This window comes from Trachemys scripta, chromosome 11 (assembly GCF_013100865.1).
Source record: "Trachemys scripta elegans isolate TJP31775 chromosome 11, CAS_Tse_1.0, whole genome shotgun sequence".
In the NCBI taxonomy this organism is placed as follows: domain Eukaryota; kingdom Metazoa; phylum Chordata; order Testudines; family Emydidae; genus Trachemys; species Trachemys scripta.
Genome location: NC_048308.1, coordinates 38,985,220 through 39,006,779, shown reverse-complemented (window position 1 = coordinate 39,006,779; position 21,560 = coordinate 38,985,220). Strand labels below are relative to the sequence as shown.

General features: G+C 43.6%; 1 pseudogene; it reads left to right on the top strand.

Moving 5' to 3' along the window:
• Window positions 1-21,560, top strand: part of LOC117884984 — a 195,000-nt pseudogene that overhangs the window by 70,124 nt on the left and 103,316 nt on the right.

The window sequence follows — 21,560 nt, the reverse complement described above, 5'->3', positions numbered from 1 at the left end:
GCAAAAGACATATCTGGCTTTGAGACTAAGCTTGATAAGTTTATGGAGGGGATGGTATAATGGGATAGCCTAATTTTGGCAATTAATTGGTCTTTGACTATTAGCGGTAAATATGCCCAATGGCTTGTGATGGGATGTAAGATGGGGTGGGATCTGAGTTACTTCAGAGAATTCTTTCCTGGGTGTCTGGCTGGTGAGTCTTGCCCACATGCTCAGGGTTTAGCTGATTGCCATATTTGGGGTTGGGAAGGAATTTTCCTCCAGGGCAGATTGGCAGAGGCCCTGGGGAGTTTTCGCCTTCCTCTGCAGCATGGGGCATGGGTCATTTGCTGGAAGATTCTCTGCATCTTGAAGTCTTTAAACCGTGATTTAAGGACTTCAATGGCTCAGACACAGGTTTGATAAAGGAGCGGGTGGGTGAGACTCTGTGGCCTGCGTTGTGCAGGAGGTCAGACTAGATGATCATAATGGTCCCTTCTGACCTTAAGGTCTATGATTCTATGATACACCATCCAAGGCCCTCCTTGGACCAGGAATATCTTACAATAGACAGTTTTCAGGTTGTCTTCTGCCAACAGAGTGACAAAAGCAACTCTACTGAACTTAAGAGGTGAGTTCTTATTTTTGATGGCAGGATTTATGCCTTGGGCTCTCTTCTTACACTTCTCAAAACCCAGCTGGATACTGTGAATTTTGCTTAACAGGGTTTACCTTCTGCTATGTGATATTCCCATCAGAGGCAGAAATTTTATCTCAATAATCCCAATACATGTTATGCTTGGAGATACATGGACTATTTGGGGGGAGGGGACAAGGGGCATCTAACTAGAATTACCTTCCCGGCAGTTGTAAATTGAGGTGTTTTCTGTTTCTCCTTTCAGCTTATCAAGTTTTGGTTTGGAAATGGATAAATAACTGAGAAATATTTACTCCCAAATCCTCTTCCTGGGGCTCCTGGCTTTCACTAAGCAGAAGCAGTCAGAGTCCCAGAAATGTATGTCTTAGTATACTTTGAACTGCATCTGAAAAACCCCGCTACACATTCTTGTAATTTTTCTGAACACTTTTGTGGCTGTCAGGCACTTGTAAAAAAAAAAAAAAAGACTATAATTATATCGATAAGAGCTATTAGTGTATTTTATAATAAAATAAATCATCAATATAATGTCCTTCCTAAGAATTACAGCCACTCCTTCCTGCCACTACGCTGTTGTGCTAAGGCGTTATCTGCATTCTTATGTCTGGCATTTGCAATTTGTGATGGCATTCAGTCCTCAAACTATCCCTACTCCATGTGCATACATTAAATAAACCTAGATTAGCAAGCATTTTGGAGAGAAAACAGAGCTAGTGCAGTGCAAAGGACTGCACTTCCCTGAGGTCAGGCTCATTTGATAGTAATTATGATCTCCATAGAGTGAGACAAGGAGTGAATAAGATATTTAACACCATGTGCATTGGCTGTGAAAACCTTTTCAACTCTTGCTTTCATCCTCAAGGTTTTCAGTTTTATTAAAAATATATTGGTGTATTTTTAAAGAAATAATGACCCTTCTCTCCATTCACTTTTTTTCTTTTCGTTCAGAAACTTTTCTCTGTGTTTTCTCTCCACTTTCCAAGGATGGATGCTCTAGCACCATCTACAGCAGCATCATAAATATCCATTTCCATCACTGGGGCTTCAGTTTCAGTGTACTGAAATCTATCAGCACACTCACACAAGCTGCACTTTGTCTGCATCAGAAAATGGCCCAGAATTTCCTACCCACAGCTATTAGATTCCATTATGTTTTTAATTTAAGAGGTACTTCCTACCTACACATATTCCAGGAAACAGTTTCCTCTGCTATGTATAGGATCAGACCAATCACCATTTTTCTCCACCCATGCATTGTAAATGTTTATATGATTTATGTTACGCTTCTTAAAGTCTCTAGTCAAACTGAGCTGGGGATTGCCGTCACATAAATACATACACATAACCCCTGTTAATGCCAAAAAGGAGTTGATAATCTCCAAAATATTGTGCAATAGGGTTCCCTTAATTGACACACAAGCCGTAGAAAATAGTTCAGCATCATGAGTCCCTGAACATCCCCATCAGTTGAAAGATATGGAGGATGCAGGAGCTTCTTCCTGGGAGATAAGAAGATACGCTCCCCACCAGACAGAGAAAGGGTTGTAAAGGTACCAATAGAATAGTTTTATCCACATTCCACACACTGACTTAAACTCTTTATGCAACCCTAGAAGAGTAATTTTTTTGTTTTTTTCAATTGTACTGCAGCCCAGTGCTTGTTTAATAATGGACACACCCTTATTTATAGCATCAGAAGTTTTTGATTAAAAGTCTAATAGAGGATAGTTATCTATGTAGGTATATGCAGTAAACCAAGCTTTTGTCCGCCATGAAAACTATCATATGATGAAAAGAGATTCACATTCCAGACCTCCTCTAAACTGAATTTAAAACCCCCTTGCCATGGGGTGCTGTGTTCAGGGCTGAAGCATTTCCTTCTGACTGCCTCTGGGGATTAGCTCTGCCAGTCCAACACCCCTCCTGTCATTACTCAATCCATCACTCTCTATCTCGCTCTCTCAGGACTCAACTGCTCCTGCTTCATGCTTGGCCCCACAGCAAGGTCATTGCAATCCTCTCCTTGCAGGACATCAAAGTCTCTGGGAACCCAGGCAATCTCTCCTCTCCCTGCTCTTTAATAACACCACTGTCCAGTGGCTGGTAGGGGAACCCAGGCACACCCCCTTTGCACGGGGTTCCAGCGCAGCAGAGGTAGATTAGGGGTTTTTGGGGCCTGGGGCTAGAGTATGTGAGGGCCCCTCCCCACCTCTTCTGCCTGCAGTTCCCCCTGACTGCCTCTGGCACTCCTGCTGGGGAAATGGGGTCAGGGCACAGGGGCTTGCCCCGCTCCCTGGCAGGAGCGCTGGGTGACTGCCCATTTTTCCAAGGGCCCCCCAATTGGCCAGGACCCCTGGGCACAGTCCCCATTGGCCTAGTGGCTAATCCGCCACTGCAGCCTAGGGACCGTACAACCAGCAGTCAAGGTCTGCATAGTCTTACTGCTAGATCCCTGAGCTACTTCCTCCCTTATTGTCTCTCACCTTGATAGTGAGTGCAGTTTCTCTCTCTCTTTCTCTCCAGCCCCCTTCTACTCTCAGCTCCTGGCTTTATATAGGCCCCTCCTGTTCCTGTCCAGCTGAGCATCATCTCTAATTCATCCCTGTTAACTGGCTCCTCCTCCAGGGGCAGCCTAGGGGGTTAATTAACCCACCTGCCAACTTAACCCCTTCAGGTCTTGTGTGGGGTGGACATGCCATCACTTCCCTGTTATAGTCTGCTCCTACCTCCTGTCTTTGTAATCACTATACATGGTCATAGAATATCAGGGTTGGAAGGGACCTCAGGAGATCATCTAGTCCAACCCCCTGCTCAAAGCAGGACCAATCCTGAGACAGATTTTTGCCCCAGATCCCTAAATGGCTCCCTCAAGGATTGAACTCATAACCCTGGGTTTAACAGGCCAATGCTCAAACCACTGAGCTATCAGGTGATCAGGGACAATATTATGCTGCACATTTCTTCAGGTGAATCTCAAGAGGGATGATCTTGCAAGGCACTGAGCATCTCCTAAGATTCCCATTGATGTCAGTGGGAGATGAGGGCTCTCATGCCCTCTAAGAAGGATCTTGGCACCTTGCAAGACCTGGTTCAAGTGTACCAGTGTCAGTTTGAACCCACAAGTTTGAATGCCCACCCCAGTTAGCCAGATGTCTTGGCAGGAACTTTCAAGAGACCAAGTTTTCTCCTGAGATTTCTAATGCTGCCTCTGCTGTGTTGGAAGCAGAAAGCACAAAGAGGCATGGAAATAGAAATTAATGAGAGCACATATCAGAAAGTTCAGTGTTTGATTCTAAAAATGGGGGAAAGGGTTTGTCGTGGAGGAAGAAGAGCGTACCTATTTTATTCTCAAGGTGGTTTCCCTCCCTTTATCCTACCTATTCTGGTTGGCTTTGGCAGACTCACCTACCACTATTTATTGAAGTGAGAACCTTTTTGGTATTGTGGGGAAGGTTCATGGGAGGCTAGAAAGAGTCTGAGGCAGCATGTAGGGAGTCTGCCAGAGTGCGAGGGAGATCAGCAATTTGGGCAGCCTGAGCAGAGCGGGCAATAGCACATGCTGTTGATAGTGTGACTTTTATTTACAGGTACTTAGGCACCTGACTCCTATTGATTTCTATGGGAGTTAGTGCTTAAACACCATTGAGGATCTGTCCCTTATACCATTTTTGGTCAGTTATTGGTCGTCTGTAGCTTTTGTGGGCTATTTTACATTTGCAAAGCCAAGGTCCCTGACCACCTGCTTTTTCTGCAACTGTTCAGATGCAAAAAGTGCTGGATGTGAGTTTTTAAGACCTCCTAGTACAACTGGATGAAAAGGTCACCAAAGAAGGAAAAATTTTCCCAAGAAACTCCCCTGATGTCAAAAAATGCCCAGATAGGTTCCTAATCACTCCTCACACCAGGTGTAGAATTCTGGTCTTAATTAAGTAAGCTGGGATTAACATGTCCCTGAATGAGAGAGTTGGGGAAGGTATGGTTACATGAGCCACCTGCTTCATGTTTTCAAGACGTAGACTGACGTGCCAGGGTGACATCATGGTGTTAGCTGCCCAAAGTTAATGCGTTGTGTGCACTAGCACTGTGTGTGACAGAATTTCAGCTGCTGAAGCGTGGAGATTAATGACCTCACAACTCTGGAGACTCTGTAGAAATTGTCGTGAATAGTGGCTCTGCTGAAGTTATTAGAAGCTTTGCCTTTGACTTCGGTGGGGCCAGGATTTCACCCCAAATATTGTTAGGCAATGGTGACCAGTCAGGAAAAATGGAGGATAGAAAAGTGTTAGGCAACAAGAAGTACCATGAAGGAGCCAATCAAACTGTACAGCGATTTGGAGTCAAATTTAAGCGAGATAGTAGGGGACTAAAGACTCACTTATTTGTAACATCACTAGTAGTACTGGTGCTGAAGTCCTTCAGGTGTGTTCCCAGGTCAACTAGGAATATGTGTTAGAGGTAATGAGAATGCGAATGGCAGTGGGGGGACAGTGTGGTCCTGGCAAAATATAGTGAGGCTGAGTTGAACAGAGGGAGAGAAGCATGTCAGAGACAAATAAAACAGGAAACATTATCTCAGCAAAAATGAAATAATAGTAGAGGATGGGAGAAAAAGGAATCACTGTTCCTGAAGCAGGCACATGACCACATTATATAACTTCTGCTGCTCTGACGTCATTAATTTCTTATTAAACACACATATTATGGAAAGCAAATATTCATACTGATATGCATCTAACTGGATGGAGCATTTTAGTTATTAATCAGAAATGGATAGTATAATGTTCATAAAAAGTCAAGCGTGGAAATGAAATTTGAAAATATTTTTGCAGGGAATGTTTTTTGCATTTCAAGAGTGTGTGAGATTTCCCATTGATTTGGTTTATTTATGGCTTCCATGAATCATTCTGAGTCTAGTCAGATGAACTTATGGAGAGAAAGGATATTGAACATTTTAACAAAGATCTTATTGATACTGTAAAAAGATATTTTGAGGTATGATTTCAATATATATGAGATACCTATGAGTAATACGTGTGAGTGCTTCTACGCTGTTTCATGCCGTATTACCTCCCATTTACCAAAATTTAGGATAGTTAAAATGGGATTCGTGATTTTAAATAAGAATATACCTGACAGCTCTGTGGATCACTATATAACAGGTTCCTTTTTCTTGTTTCTATGTATTAATATGCCTAATTAGACATGATCTGAATATTATGAAAAGGATAGTATTAAATACCCCCTGTTATATTGGAAATATAGTTATTCCAGTTTCTCCTTTGAAATGAGATTGTTTACCTTCCATTCTGATCAGCTGCTTGTATGTTACAACCTCATGGTGAATGCTGCAATGAAAAATCAGAGCTTTATGGTATTAGTAAATGGGCAAAACTATCTATCTATCTATCTATCTATCTATCTATCTATCTATCTATCTANGGGCAAAACTATCTATCTATCTATCTATCTATCTATCTATCTATCTATCTATCTATCTATCTATCTATCTCTCTAAAATATGCTTTTTGAGTAGCGGCCTCAGTGAAATGATCTGGTTGTGTTAAATCATTTCCTCCTGAACAATTGTGAGTACAAAACTGTCACACAATTGTCATTAACTGGCACCCTTGTTGGTAGGCTCATCAGAGAAGACAAAGACTGAATTACCATGAAAACGAAACTTCTGGAAGGAGTCCCTCTAGATTACGGTTGTGGCTTGTTGGCAGGGAATGATGGGGGAAATGTAAATTGCCACTGTGTATGCTGTATCTGTTTTGTGGATAGAGGATTTCAGCCTCCAAAGATGTCAATTCAGCAGCTTTCACAAGCACTAAAAATTCACTCAAAACATTAAAATTAGGAGAAAAAATGTGATAAAGGGTTAATATGCTGTGTGAATGCTTGTTTATATCTCTATATTGTTACCATCAGGGTGTTGATGAGCACGTATTTATCCATAAGCCACTAATTTACTGCCACTTTGCCCATGGTGTTGGAGAACCTTGTTACTTTCCAGTATCTGATTGGGAGAAGCTGACCAGAATTTTAACAGATTCATTAGAGCACTACAATGAGCTTCATGCTGCAATGAATCTTGTTCTTTTTGAGGATGCTATACAGCACATGTAAGTTTCCTTACTTTCAGTTGGTATAATGTGTGCTCTAACAAAGATAATCACTGAAGTGCAAATTCGTTTAAAGGTGACCTGCAAGGGTATTAAAAATAACCTCACATATCTTTAGAGCGGTGTGCTGAGTGCCCCAAGTGACCAGACTAAGCCAGGCATTTAGCACTGTTTTAAAATAAAATGTAACAGTTTTTACTTTTAAAGGTTCCAAGAAACCTCGACCCACTGTGAATTGTTGGCTTCCTCTCAGTGTGACCCACCAAGCAGGCTGCTGATCACATCAAATCCACAGTAGAGCCCTGAGGCAGACTGCAGCTTTACCCGTTACGATATTTTAAGACTCGTTATTACAATATTATATTGATTTCAATATTATATTGAATTACAATATTATATTGATTGATGTGGGAATGAAATAAAGGCTATTTAAAAACACTTTAGAAATCTGCACAATACTCTAGGAAGGGGGTTTAATTAACTCCCCAGGCTCACTCCAGTCTGAAGTAGGGTTCTGTGGTGAATATGACATCTCCTGTTTAGTCCATGCCAGGAGATCATCTACAACAGGAGGTATTGATCCAGTGTGTCTAGACTTTGCAAAGGCTAAAAAAGAGGGGTGGGGGAAAGGGAACTAAAGTAAGATTTACATTTTTAAATCCCTTTGGGGGGATTTTCTGGGGGCATCCCTTGCATGTTTTGTAAGATGATTGTTTATTGATAAAATTATTTTACAGGCCATTTTTAATACAGACCTAGGTTTTGCACCTAGGGAGCCAAATTTAGCTCTGTTTTAACTCCATTGTCTTCTGCTTTGTTAGGTTTATTTAATTCTTTTACATTTATTTTAGCCCAAACATGTGCTAGACACTCACTGCATGTGTAAGTTAGGATTACTCACATGAGCTAAAATTTGCAGGATCCGTTATTAAAATTAAGCGTTCACAGATTTTGCTGTTTGTTCACTTTTTGCATTCCATTTAGCTTAAATAGTAAAACTATTTTGCTTTGTATATGATGTTTCACCTTCTGGTTCTTATATATTTGTACAATGCCAGTGTTTTTGAGCTCACAACATTATAGGTGAAATTTAAGTCCCCATCCCCTGTCAAATCCCGCCCTCCCTCCCCCCCCTCCCGTCACTAAAATGTGATACAAAATAAGAAAATATTTCTGTTTGCTGGTTTTTGGAATCCCTGCCCTCCCTTCCCTCCCCCCATCCTCGAAGCCTAAAATGGGGGTCTGTATCCCTCGGCACAGCAAAAAGGCCTCTCAAAGATACCTATGAATTGTGAACAATATGTTCCATTTTGAGAAATGTCATTAGATTCACCTTGAGACAAAACTAGAAATACAAGTCAATGGTGGAGGATCCCCAAAGGAATGTAAAAATTCTTCCACTGGGCCCAGAGCAAAAAGCATATTAGCTCTTCATCTTGTTTGGATTTTGTTAATCAAGAAAAATGTACTTAATTACTCCGACAGGAAGCAGTGCATGTAGAGGCTGAACTGAGCCTGAGACCAGATGTCACGTAGCCTGAGAGAGCATAAGTTTCTTGTGCTACTTCACTGTTAATAGAGTAGAACCTCATCAATTATGGTAGCTAAAAGAACTCTATATTTTACTCAAGTGGGAATGTAATTAAGCCACATGATAGAGGCTTTGTCCTTTTACTGCTGTACATAGTTGGTTTTGTCTTGACAATCTTAAATGATGTTTTTGTTCGACGTTTTTCAACATGGAAATTACAGGAACGGGCAATTGGGGAATATATTGACTGGTTCATATCTAGTTCACCAGTTTGAATGCAGTCAGTGACAGTAGTGACCAAAAGTGACTGCCATCTGCTGGCTGTATTTGAAGAAGGTCTCAGTCCAGTTCCTAGTAGATAGGTGTCCACATCCTACAGATTACCACTGGCACTAGCTGGTAGTTCCAGCAGAAAAGCCAGAGGCATACATAGGGACAGGAGTACTCTGAGGTATTCTCTCCAGGTTAGAGTTTAGGCACATGGGAGGGCTTTGTGACTATGCCTGCAGTAATCCAGACCATGACATCGCACATCTGTTCTGTGAATAAATTAAGGGATTTACACTACGTGGGAGCTTTCACAAGCATTACATAAAAAATAACAGGAATGACTTAATTAGTAGAGGTGGGCCCAAAGCAAAAACCTCAGATCCAAGTTCCACCCCCAAATACTAGGAGGATGGCAATCCAGACTGGGACTTTGCAGCTTGGATCTTTCTGTGAAAATCACACTAACATTTTCTAGCCCATAATCTTTGATAGATTACATACGATGGAAATGTCTGCTACCAAGCAAAAATAAAAACACTGTGATTTAATCTCATTTCCATAGGTGTCATGTCAGCTGCATTCTTGAGGCCCCATAATTGGAGTTGGAGGTAAGGGCAAGCAAAGTTGGTGCTGCTTAGCAGCCTTTCTCAGCTCCCTGGCAGTTTTCCAAATAGCTCTTGGTAAAGGAAATGCTATTCATGATCTCAGGGTAAAAGTTTTAATTTCTTTTGACATACTGTTTTCATTTCACAACATTCATTGAATTACCCACTTTCTGTCAGTCAATGATGGGAGATTACTTGCTGTACATGAGCAATGAATAACAGATTATTTTATATGTGTACACATGTCTGTACATAGCGATGGAAGCCCTCAACACGTGATTGTGGGTTTTGCCTCTCCCCATCACTTCTGTAAAGTTGTATGTTGTGAGCCTAGACATGTATTGATTGGTTTCTCCCTTACCAGAGGGAACATCCAATAGTTTGTGAAGATGACTTTCTGGCTGCTTTGTACTGAGTGGTGCAAAGCAGCTGAAACAGGGGATATGTCACACTGTATACATTTTTTTTGTGTGAATTGTTTTCTGTCTCCTTTTTTGTCTTTCATCTCACAGTCTCTGCTAAGGAATCACTAACCAAATCTCATTTAATTCTGAGTTTAACTTTCAAACTCTGTGTTTGAGAGGATTAGAAATTAGGCAAGGTAAATTCACCCAGTTTAGCATGGACTAAATCACTAAAGCACACATAATATCTTAAGCTTAACTGTGGCCAGCTTTTGTTTGTGACCTAACTGTGGCAATTGTTCATATTGGCCCGTAGCCATAACATCTCGACTAAGGGCCAAATTTACTAGCTGGAAGTCAGTGGACTTGTATTACAGAGTAATTTAGCCTCGAGAGAGAGAGTGTGTGTGTGTGTGTGTATATATATATATATATATATATATAAATCAGTGGATAACTTTATTTCATATTGCTGTAGTTCCTTAAAAATAAAAGGGGCTTTACCCCATTGTAACTGACAGATTAAAATATAAAATTTATAACCTTAAGAAAATACATGGTCAAAACTATGATGTTATTACCAATTTCCTAAATGCTTATTTCTATAAAAGAGTAGAAGAGCTCCAAAGAAGGCTCTAAGTAACTAAGAATATGGTCATAATTACAAAAGTAAAAATAAGTTTTACATTTATTATACATAATATAATATAAGTAATTAAATAATATTATGTAATAGAGTTCAGATAGCAGAAACTCAAGCTACAGAAAAAAGATTTGTTAGTGTTCTCATCAGCAGAATCTTGCGATCGAGAAACTTACTCCTGTATGTCTAAGAGGAAGGTGGTAGGTGGTAGTTTTCTCTTTCAGTATTTCATCCTGGGGAGCAGGGCCGGCTCTGGCTTTTTGGCCGCCCCAAGCAAAAAAAACAAAAACAAAAAACAAAAACAAACAAAAAAAAAAAAAACCAGGGCGGCCAGAACTGCAAAGCCAGGGTGCAGGGGGACGTGCCCTGCTAGCGGAGGAGAGGGGGAGGGAGCGAGGGGGAGAAAGAGAGAAGGGGGGCGGCCAGGGCTTCAGCGGGGCGCTACCATGCGGCCCCAACCGCTGCGCCGCCTGCCACTCCGGTCGGCTGGGAGGGAAGGACATGGACTGCCCTGCCGGGCTTGCTGGAGGGTGCTCCCATCCTCCGCGCCGCCCCCTACAGGGTGGACGGAGCAGCACAACAAACCAAAAAAAAAAAAAAAAGCGGCCGTGCCGCCCTAGGATTGGGCAGAATGCCGCCTCAAATAATCTGCTGCCCCAAGCACCAGCTTGCTCAGCTGGTGCCTGGAGTCGGCCCTGCTGAGGAGATGAATATTTCAACATTGTCTGGCAAAGAATTCCACAGGGTGACTGTGTGTTGTATGAAGAAATACTTCCTTTTGTTTGTTTTAAACCTGCTGCCAAATTTCATTTGGTGACCCTTATTTCTGTGTTATAAGAAGGAGTAAATAACACTTCCTTATTTACTTTCTCCACATCAGTTATGATTTTATAGACCTCAATCATATCCCCGCATATCTCTTTTCCAAGCTGAAAAGTTCCAGTCTTATTAATCTCTCCTCATACGGAAGCCGTTCCATACCCCTAATCATTTTTGTTGCCCTTTTCTGAACCTTTTCCAATTCCAATTATCTTTTTTGAGATGGGGCAAACACATCTGCATACAGTATTCAAGGTGTGGGCGTACCAGGGATTTATATAGAGGTAATATTATATTTTCTATCTTATTATCTATCCCTTTCTTAATGATTCCCAACATTCTGTTCACTTTTTTGACTGCTGCTGCACATCGAGTGGATGTTTTCAGAGAACTATCCACAATGACTCCAAGATCTCTTTCTTGAGTGGTAACAGCTAATTTAGATCACATCATTTTATTTGTATATTTGGGATTATGTTTTCCAATGTGCATTACTTTGCATTTATCAACATTGAATTTCATCTGCTATTTTGTTGCCCAATCACCCATTGTTGAGAGATCCTTTTGTAGCTCTTCGCAATCTGCCTGGGACTTAACTATCTTGAATAGTTTTGTATTCGCATATGATAGTCAAAGTACTGTTGTGGTTTTTTAAACAATGTGTTCTGCACTGGATTTATGTATGCCTTTAGTGTCCATACTTCCCCATGTAAAAAACAAGAATAGAGTATGCCACATGAAGAATTTGTATTCATCTACATTTCTCTGTTTTTAACTTGGATTCTCATGCCTGTGAAGATTTGTCATCTTCATACATTTTTATGTGGAGTTTCAGGGGCGGTGCAGTGATCTTCATGGCAACATAGCACTTTTTTATTGAGGACCCAGTGGTATCTAAGCAATGTTTGGAAGACAAACTGATGATGGTTGCTCTGAAATTATTAGATACATTGTCCCTAGGTATCACCAAAATGGTGGCACAGAAATAAATGTTTCAGCTCTGGCCTATTGTAATCCTTTCCTTGTTTTCTGTATGCAATAAATAAAGTAATAAATAGAAATGTGGTTTTACTATAAAAGGACATTAACATTATTTACCATCTGTAACTTATTGTTGGGACAAAATGATCTATAGCTGAAAAATTACAAATGAACAGGCCATGTTTCTCTCTAGTGCAACTATACTGAATTTAGTAGAGTTATTCTAGGGGTTAACTTGGCCCCATATGTGATCTATAGAATTACTGTAGCTCTGACATTCCCAAGGGCCTAGAAAATAAGCAGATGTGATCAATACAGTTGACCTTCAGTATTTTCCTCTCATCACCTTTTTAAAATATATCTCCCTTTTGAATGTTTCCATACCATATTTGGCCCAGATTTTGCATTGCAAATTCCACAGATGCAACTCAGAGTCACACAGAGATGACCTATTGAAGTGAATGGGGCTATATGTGGGTGCCACCCATGTGGTTCTCAATGCTAGATCGGTGCCTGACTGAATGAACCAGCTGTACCTCATGTTCATCTGCTCAGCCTGCTCTGAACCGTGCATCTCAGTTTTGAGTTGCATGCCCTTTGGGGCTTCAGCAGATGCACAGATATTGTATGTATGTTAGGCCTGGTCTACACTAGGCGTTTATGTCGAAGTTAGCGCCGTTACATCGAATTAACCCTGCACCCGTCCACACCGCGAAGGTATTTAGTTCGACATAGAGGTCTCTTTAATTCGACTTCTGTACTCCTCCCCGACGAGGGGAGTAGCGCTAAATTCGACATGGCCATGTCGAATTAGGCTAGGTGTGGATGGAAATCGACGTTAATAGCTCCGGGAGCTATCCCACAGTGCACCACTCTGTTGACGCTCTGGACAGCAGTACGAGCTCGGATGCTCTGACCAGCCACACAGGAAAAGCCCCGGGAAAATTTGAATTTGAATTCCTTTTCCTGTCTGGCCAGTTTGAATCTCAGGCCTGGTCTATACTACCCGCCTGAATCGGCGGGTAGAAATCGACCTCTCGGGGATCGATTTATCGCGTTCCGTCGGGACGCGACAATCGATCCCCGAATCGGCGCTCTAACTCCACCAGCGGAGGTGGTAGTAAGCGCCGCCGACAAAAAGCGGCAGAAGTCGATTTTGCCGCCGTCCTCACAACGGGGTAAGTCGGCTGTAATACGTCGAATTCAGCTACGCTATTCACGTAGCTGAATTTGCGTATCTTAAATCGACTCCCCGCTGTAGTGTAGATGTACCCTCATTTCCTGTCTGGACATCGTGGCGAGCTCAGCAGCACTGGCAACGATGCAGAGCTCTCCAGCACTGATGGCAGTGCAAGCTCAGAATAGAAAGAGGGCCCCAGCATGGACTGATCGGGAAGTCTTGGATCTCATCGCTGTGTGGGGCGATGAGTCCGTGCTTTCCGAGCTGCGATCCAAAAGACGGAATGCAAAGATCTATGAGAAGATCTCTAAAGACATGGCAGAGAGAGGATACAGCCGGGATGTAACGCAGTGCCGCGTGAAAATCAAGGAGCTGAGGCAAGGCTACCAGAAGACCAAAGAGGCAAACGGACGCTCCGGATCCCATCCCCAGACATCCCGTTTCTACGAGGCACTGCATTCCATCCTCGGTGCGGCCGCCACCACTACCCCACCACTGACTGTGGACTCTGAGGATGGGATAGTGTCCACGGCCGGATCCTCGGACATGTTAGCGGACGGGGAAGATGAGGAAGGAGATGAGGAGGACGAGGCAGTCGACAGCGCTCACAACGCTGATTTCCCCGACAGCCAGGATCTCTTCATCACCCTTACAGAGATCCCCTACCAACCCTCCCCAGCCGTTACCCCGGACACAGAATCTGGTGAAGGATCATCCAGTAAGTGTTGTAAACATCTAAACATTTATTTGTAACAGAACATGATTATTAACAATGTAAAAAATGGGTTTCTCATGATTACTTTGAATAACTTAACGGTTCAGTCATGGGCAGTGCAAGTATTTCAAAAAAATCTAGCAATGTCCGGTTTTGCATGATTGTCCTGCCCAAGCCGCTCTACTGTGTAGTCCCTGCTACTGCAGCTACAGTAAGATGCGGTCTATATGTCCGGGGATGGAGCAGAAATCCTCCTGGGACATCTCAAGGAAGCTCTCCTGCAGGTAATTTGAAATCCGCTGCATTAGGTTCTTGGGGAGAGCGGCCTTATTGGGTCCTCCGTAGTAGGACACGTTGCCGCGCCACGAGACTAGCAAGTACTCCGGAATCATTGCTTGGCACAGCATGGCGGCATACGGCCCTGGTCTTTGGAGGCTTTCCCGGAGCATTCTCTGTCTGTCGCTCTCAGAGATCCTCATGAGGGTGATGTCGCTCATGAAGACCTGCTTTGAATGAGGTAGGGGAATGTTATTAGTGTTGGCTGGTTTGCAGCCACGCGGTGGAGGCGGGAAAGGGTCAGCCGAAAGGGATCGTTCCCGGGGACAGCCGCGAGGGTGTGGGACAGGAGCAAACTTCCTGCTTGCCGGATTGCTGGCAGCAGGGACCGACATTGATTTCAATGTGAAATGAGGCCATTGCTAATATTAAAGTTTTAAGCTGCCACGAATCTACGGCTTACCATGTCTGCCTGCAACAGAAATTCCGTTGTCCTGACAGGGTTCTCAAAAGTGCTCTGCAAAACCACAGACAGTGAATGCGAAGGCCGAGAATTCGACCTTGTGCTGAGTGCGCATGTGATAGGTGCTGTGCATGGTCCTGTTCACAGAGAAAGACTATGTTCTTTGTTCACAACTACATTTATCTTTCTGAGGAATTCACTCCCTTTTTCCCATTCCCACAGCCCCATCTGCGACTGTCTCACAACCTAGCCTGTCATCACACTCCCAGAGGCTAGGGAGGATTAGGCATAAGAAGAAGAGGACACGGGAGGACATGTTCTCCGAGCTTATAGCCTGCTCCAGAGCACAGGCAGCACAGCAGACCCAGTGGCGGGAGAACTTGTCCCAAATGCACCAAGCCAACATGGATCGGGAGGAGAGGTGGCGTCAGGAAGACCAGCAGGCGACTCAAACCCTGCTTGGACTACTGAGGGAGCAAACGGACACGCTCCGGCGCCTTGTGGATGTTCTGCAGGAACGGAGGCAGGAGGACAGAGCCCCGCTGCAGTCCATCTCTAACCGCCCTCCCCCGCCACCAAGTCCCATACTCCCTTCACCCAAAGTGCACAGAAGGAGAGGCGGCAGAGTCCCTGCTAACTCTCACTGCACCCCTGCAGAGAGCTCGAGCAGCAGAAGGCTCTCAGTCCCCAAAGTTTGACAAGTTCTTTCCTTCCCGCCTGACACAAGCCCCCGTCCAAGTTTCACTTCCCAGTCCCCTGTGTAGTTGTTAATAAAAAATATGTTTCTGTTAACTACTGTTTCCATCATGTTCTTTTGGAGGAGGGGGGGAAAGGGGGTTGGTAATTGGACAGGACAGTCACCTTTGGCAGGGTACATAGTCGGGGGCAGGCACAGCAGCAGGGCACATACATAGTGCAGTGATGCAGTGACTACTTACCCTGGTTAGTCTGGGAGGTTCTTTTCATGTTATGTGGTGGGAGGTGGGTTGCTCTGTGACTTTGTGGCACGGGAGGGCAGTTAGAGATCTGAAGCGGCGGTCCTTAGGCAGGATCACAGAGCCACACAGCAGGGGATCTGTAAGCGTCCCCCCCCGCCACAAAGTCACATAGTACCCCCATACACACAGTCCCTATCAGGAGGGGTGACAGGCTCCGTTGAAAGAACCATCCCACCGCACCGGAGCCTGTCAGTCCTTCAGTTTAGAAGCTGCATTCGCGCGACTACACTACACCCGCTCCGCACCACAGTCTGCGTCCCAGTTTTAAAAAATTCCCGCGAAAACAGTATTACAGAAAACGGTGTGCTTTAACAAAGTAGAACTATTTTTATTTTGAAACGTGTGTTGGAAGTGGGGTGAAGGCTTCTCTGTACACAAAATTAGAAAGTCACAGGTTACCCTGCTCACTCAGGAACTTTGCTTTCAAAGCCTCCCGGATGCACAGCGCTTCCCGCTGGTCTCTTCTAATCGCCCGGCTGTCTGGCTGTGAGTAATCAGCAGCCAGGCTAATTTCCTCAACCTCCCACCCCGCCATAAAGGTCTCCCCCTTGCTCTCACAGAGATTGTGGAGCACACAGCAAGCTGCTATAACAATGGGGATATTGGTTTCGCTGAGATCACAGCGAGTCATCAAGCTTCTCCATCTCCCCTTGAGACGTCCAAAAGCACACTCCACCACCATTCTGCACTTGCTCAGCCGGTAGTTGAAGAGTTCTTTTTCAGTGTCCAGGGCACCTGTATAGGGCTTCATGAGCCAGGGCATTAGCGGGTAGGCTGGGTCCCCGAGGATGACTATAGGCATCTGCACATCCCCAACAGTTATTTTGTGGTCCGGGAAGTAAATACCTTGCTGCAGCCGTCTAAACAGACCAGAGTTCCTGAAAACACGAGCGTCATGAACCTTGCCCGGCCATCCCACGTAGATGTTGGTAAAACGTCCCCTGTGGTCCACCAGTGCTTGCAGCACCATGGAAAAGTAGCCCTTTCTGTTAATGTACTGGCTGGCCTGGTGGTCCGGTGCCAGGATAGGGATGTGAGTTCCATCTATGGCCCCACCGCAGTTTGGGAATCCCATCGCTGCGAAGCCATCTATGATCGCCTCCACGTTTCCCAGGGTCACTACCTTTGGCAGCAGTACATCAACGATTGCCTTGGCTACTTGCATCACAACAACCCCCACGGTAGATTTGCCCACCCCAAACTGGCTCGCGACTGACCGGTAGCTGTCAGGCGTTGCAAGCTTCCAGAGGGCTATGGCCACTCGCTTATGGACAGTCAGGGCTGGTCGCATCCGGGTGTCATTGCGCTTCAGGGCAGGGGACAGCAACTCACAAAGTTCAAGGAAAGTTCCCTTCCGCATGCGGAAGTTTCGCAGCCACTGTGATTCATCCCAGACCTGCAGCACTATGCGGTCCCACCACTCAGTGCTTGTTTCCCGTGCCCAGAATCGCCGTTCCACGGCATCAACATGACCCATTGCCACCGTGATGTCCTCGGCGCTGGGTCCCCTGCTTTCTGAGAGGTCTGTGCTACTCTCACACTTCAGGCCATCACCGCGTTGACGTAGCCTCCTCGCCTGACTTTTCTGCATCTGCCTCAGGGCAACCTGTATGATAAGCTGCGAGGCGTTGAGAGCGGCCACAACTGCAGCGATGGTTGCAGCGGGCTCCATGCTCACAGTGCTGTGGCGTCCGCGCTGTCAATGACTTGAAAAGTGCGCGAAATGATTTCCCGCCGGCGCTTTCAGGGAGGGAGGGAGGGCGGGAGTGAGTGATGGATGGATGACGACAGTTACCCAAAAGCACCCTCGACACATTTTTTTACCCAGAAGGCATTGGTGGCTCGACCCAGAATTCCAATGGGCAGCGGGGACTGCGGGAACTGTGGGATAGCTGCCCACAGTGCACCGCTTCCAATGTCGACGCTTTCCCCGTTAGTGTGGACTCACAAAGTCGAATTACTGTCCTTAGTGTGGACACACACGTTCGACTTTGCAATATCGATTCCAAATATTCGATTTAAGTAAAATCGAACTACTCTCGTAGTGTAGACAAGGCCTTACTTATCTAGAAACAACAGTACAAAAACATCCCGTTGTTCTTCTCTTTCATACGACCATTCTGTCGATCCCAAAATACGAGTCAGAGTTTTTCATGAATTGGTCCTTAAATCTGATTTATGTACTCCATAGCATCATGGTTTGCTTTTCACAAAACACCATCTACTCAAGTTTTACTTGACTTTTATAATCTGTCTGAAATGTATCTTCCTGATATTCACAATGATTTAAATTCCTGCTCCCCCCGCCTTCAGAAATGCTTGTTTCACTGCTTCTCTCTTACTAGTTATAGACAATGTGTCCTGTCTAGAATCCCAGCATTTTACTGGAAAACTAAACAGCATACAGGAAAACATTTGTGATGGAAAGTAGGAAAATACAGTCTGAGGAACAACCAGCATGGGCTTATAGGGTAATCAGCAAGCTGATCTGAGAGAAAAATGATTGTTCACTTTTTTGGGTAGCCTTCCCTGTCTTTCTTTTTGACGGTGGCTAGATCTTCAAATTGTTAATTATGTACTGCCCTCTAGGGATTTGTGTTTTGCTTGTGGCAATCTGCTTGCAGGCCTTAAGGGATCCATTTATTACAGTCTGTATTTCTCATATGGAATGCTTACTTCTCTCCTCTTCACCTTTTTTTTTACCTTGATAGTAACTTTGAATATCTCCTGTTCCAGATATCATTATTTTTAAGTTGCTTTTTAACCTCTTTCAGGTTGTGTTTTTTTTTTTTAATTGACTATTGGCATCTTGCTTGTCCTGTGGGTTTGTGTTTTGTGTTCAGTAGATTTTAAGTAGGCATGCATGTGTGTGTCTACACAGGGAATGTGTGCATATATATGAGGAAATATATATCATAAATACAAATTCCTTTCATATTATTTTAATAAAACAGATTTTTAACTTTTAATTTGTGATATTTCCAAGGGAGTGTTTTTCTTAATGTTTATGTATATTCATATTGTGGAAATGACCTATTGTATTTCCTATCTCCGAGTGATGTTTCCACCCTTTATTTTAAAGTTGTAGTGAAGAATATGAGCACTGTTCCTTTTCACAGGTGCTCAGATACCCTATGAGTCTTTTCTTGTTTTAATTAATGACATGCAAGCATCAGGTAAAAAATAATAACAACAATGAAAACTAATTTTTGTTGCACTTTATAAAGTAATATATAAAACTCAAATCATGCAGGTTAAGAAGACCACCGGAGAAATCTTTGCAGGTTTAAAATAAAGAACATTGACAAATATATTCATGATCGGAAATATAACATCTTAAAATGAGCAAAGGGCAGCAGGATTTGAATAGGCTTCATCAACAGAGGGGAGAGGTCAGCTGTGGAGATTAGTTATAGGAGCTAGCTATTAAGTCACCTCTGTGACACCAGTAGAACAATCTGCTTAACATAATCATGTGCAATCAGCAAAAATGCTGTTTATTACAAAATGTTTTTCCCTTTTAATATTGTTATTTAAAATGGCGCAATGTAAGGTGCTCACATTTTCATTTCATGAGTACAAAGTGTCATTATTAATGATTTGTGGTGCTTTCATGACATTGTTTTTCAAAGTACAAAGTTGTTGGGAGATAGCTCTCCAAACCTACTTTTGCTTAAGTAGTTGAAGGCTTGCTTTTAGATGGGTGAGGCTTGGTCCTTATATTGTCCTCATAGACACTTGTGAGTGATAAAATGTTTAATGATACTACATCAAGCAGGCTAATGTGCAGTCTTACATTACACACCTGTGTTTGAGTTCATTTGGCCTTCTTAACAACTTGATACCAGCCGTCTCTTTGAAGTGCATATTACTGAGTTCTAAGAACTGGCAAAAGTGGGTGAGGGATTGTCTAATAAAATACTTTAGCTTAGACTTACAGTATGCAATACTTATACTTTGATTTGTCACCTGTTTACATCGTTGTTTCTCCCTGTTGATACGAAGGGTGGTCTGATGAGGTATCCGAATCTTGATTGATTGAAGGCCAAAGTTTGGAATTTGGGTTTCAGGCTGAACTAGGAGTAGAGTTTATATTCAGGTTTGAGTGTGCTGAAATTTCACTAGCTGTTCCCATAAGACTTAGATCCAAATTAGTATAAATCTCAAAAGATCCGCTCCCTCCACCCCCAAGCTTTCCTTCATCTTTGGCAAAAAACTTGTGAGAATGGATGTTCTTGTAAGATTTCCCATATCCTGAGCATATCCAGACTGGATTTGGTAATAGGAGTTTCGATGGGAATTAAGTACTTTTGAAAATCCCACTAGGCAACTAATACCTTTATAAATTTGGCCCAAAGTGTATGTGTTTGTGCATGGCCCAACAACTTTAATGCAAAATAACTATTGACAAGCAGTGCCTTATTCCCCTCTAGAAATATGTTTCAGCTAGGGCTACCCTATTATAAACAGACCTGAGGAACTAAGTAAATGGGCCATTTTATGTGGTGTACTGTATTCTCTCATTTGTCTGCATGAACTCCACCTGCCCTTCCCTGCATTAGTGAATACTGCTGTCCATAACATAGTGATTATTGGCAGCAGGTTGCCACAGCTCATACTGTGACATGAAGAGAGGTGGCTCTGCACCCAAAGGGATCATGGACCCCTCGTTTCTGTGCTGAGTTATGTGGGTTGTGCAAACTTGAGGAGCACAATAGTCTATTCTTGCAGTGGGGATTTGCAGCAGTCTGGTAGCAGGCATGACAAAGCTGGGATAAGTGCAGATGTTGTTCCAGAGGGAATCCGTTGGACAAGGGGCATGGGATGGTACCATCAGGCAATTTTGGGGGGTTAGTGCATGGTAAGTGAAGTGGTCGAATAGAGGCCAGGTGTAGCTAGCTGGTGTTCTCTAAGGGAGGCCACCTAAAGGTGACCTCTCCCTTAGTGAGGACATGGTCTGACAGTTTCTTTTATTTTATCCATAAGCTGTGTCTCTGCAGTGCTCCATCTCTGGGAATAAGAGAGTGCTAAAATGTCACTCAAAAAGAATAGTGTGGGTGTGTGCTGTGACTCTTTATTGCCTGATTTTCTGTGGGTTAAGCATCCATGCATTCAGTGTTCTGGAAGGGTGTTTTTGGGCAGTGAGTTTTCCTTGTCTTGAGGAAGTGGTGGTATAACTGAAGGCAGAAGGAGGCTTCCTGGGAACACCTCACTAACTCAGTTACCAGCTCTGCCCTCCTCCTGAGCCTTTCATCCCCCCCAGTAAAAGTTGTGGAGAAAGGAAGGTGGCAACCAACAGGCTGTGAGGAGCACATCTATCAGCTGGAGGCAGCACAGGGGAGTGAGGGTAGCCCATACGTTGTACTCCCCTTTGGGGGTTAGGATAGTGGGAAGGGGCTCTGCACAACCCTCTGTAGCATTGTAGAGGTGCAAAGTGGCCCATTCATTTCAATTCATCTGAAAACCCCATGGTGATGAATACAGCTTGACACAATAGCCCATTCACCTCAGTGGGTGTTCTCCTTCGACTCTCCCTCAGTCTATGCCAGCCCCTATTGTCAAATATCAGTTTTCAAGACAGCTTTGGTAGGCACATAGGTTTTAGAGCAATTTGAATATTAAAATCAGCTCCTATTGCAAGGTGCTACATTTGAGGAATGCCTGCACCAAGAGAGACAGGCATACCAATATTCAACATAATCTCACTATGCACTTGGATTTTGGAGCATTTTGAAAATTAAAAGCAGGTCATAATATGGGCAACCATATATTGGACCTTTGATCAAATGAGCCCAGATTTGCACCACAAACTCTACCCAGACCCTGTGGTAGCATAGCAATATTGTGCTGGGGCAGTAGAAACATGACAATTAACATTACACCAGGATTTTCATTTTAACAGAAATTAAAATG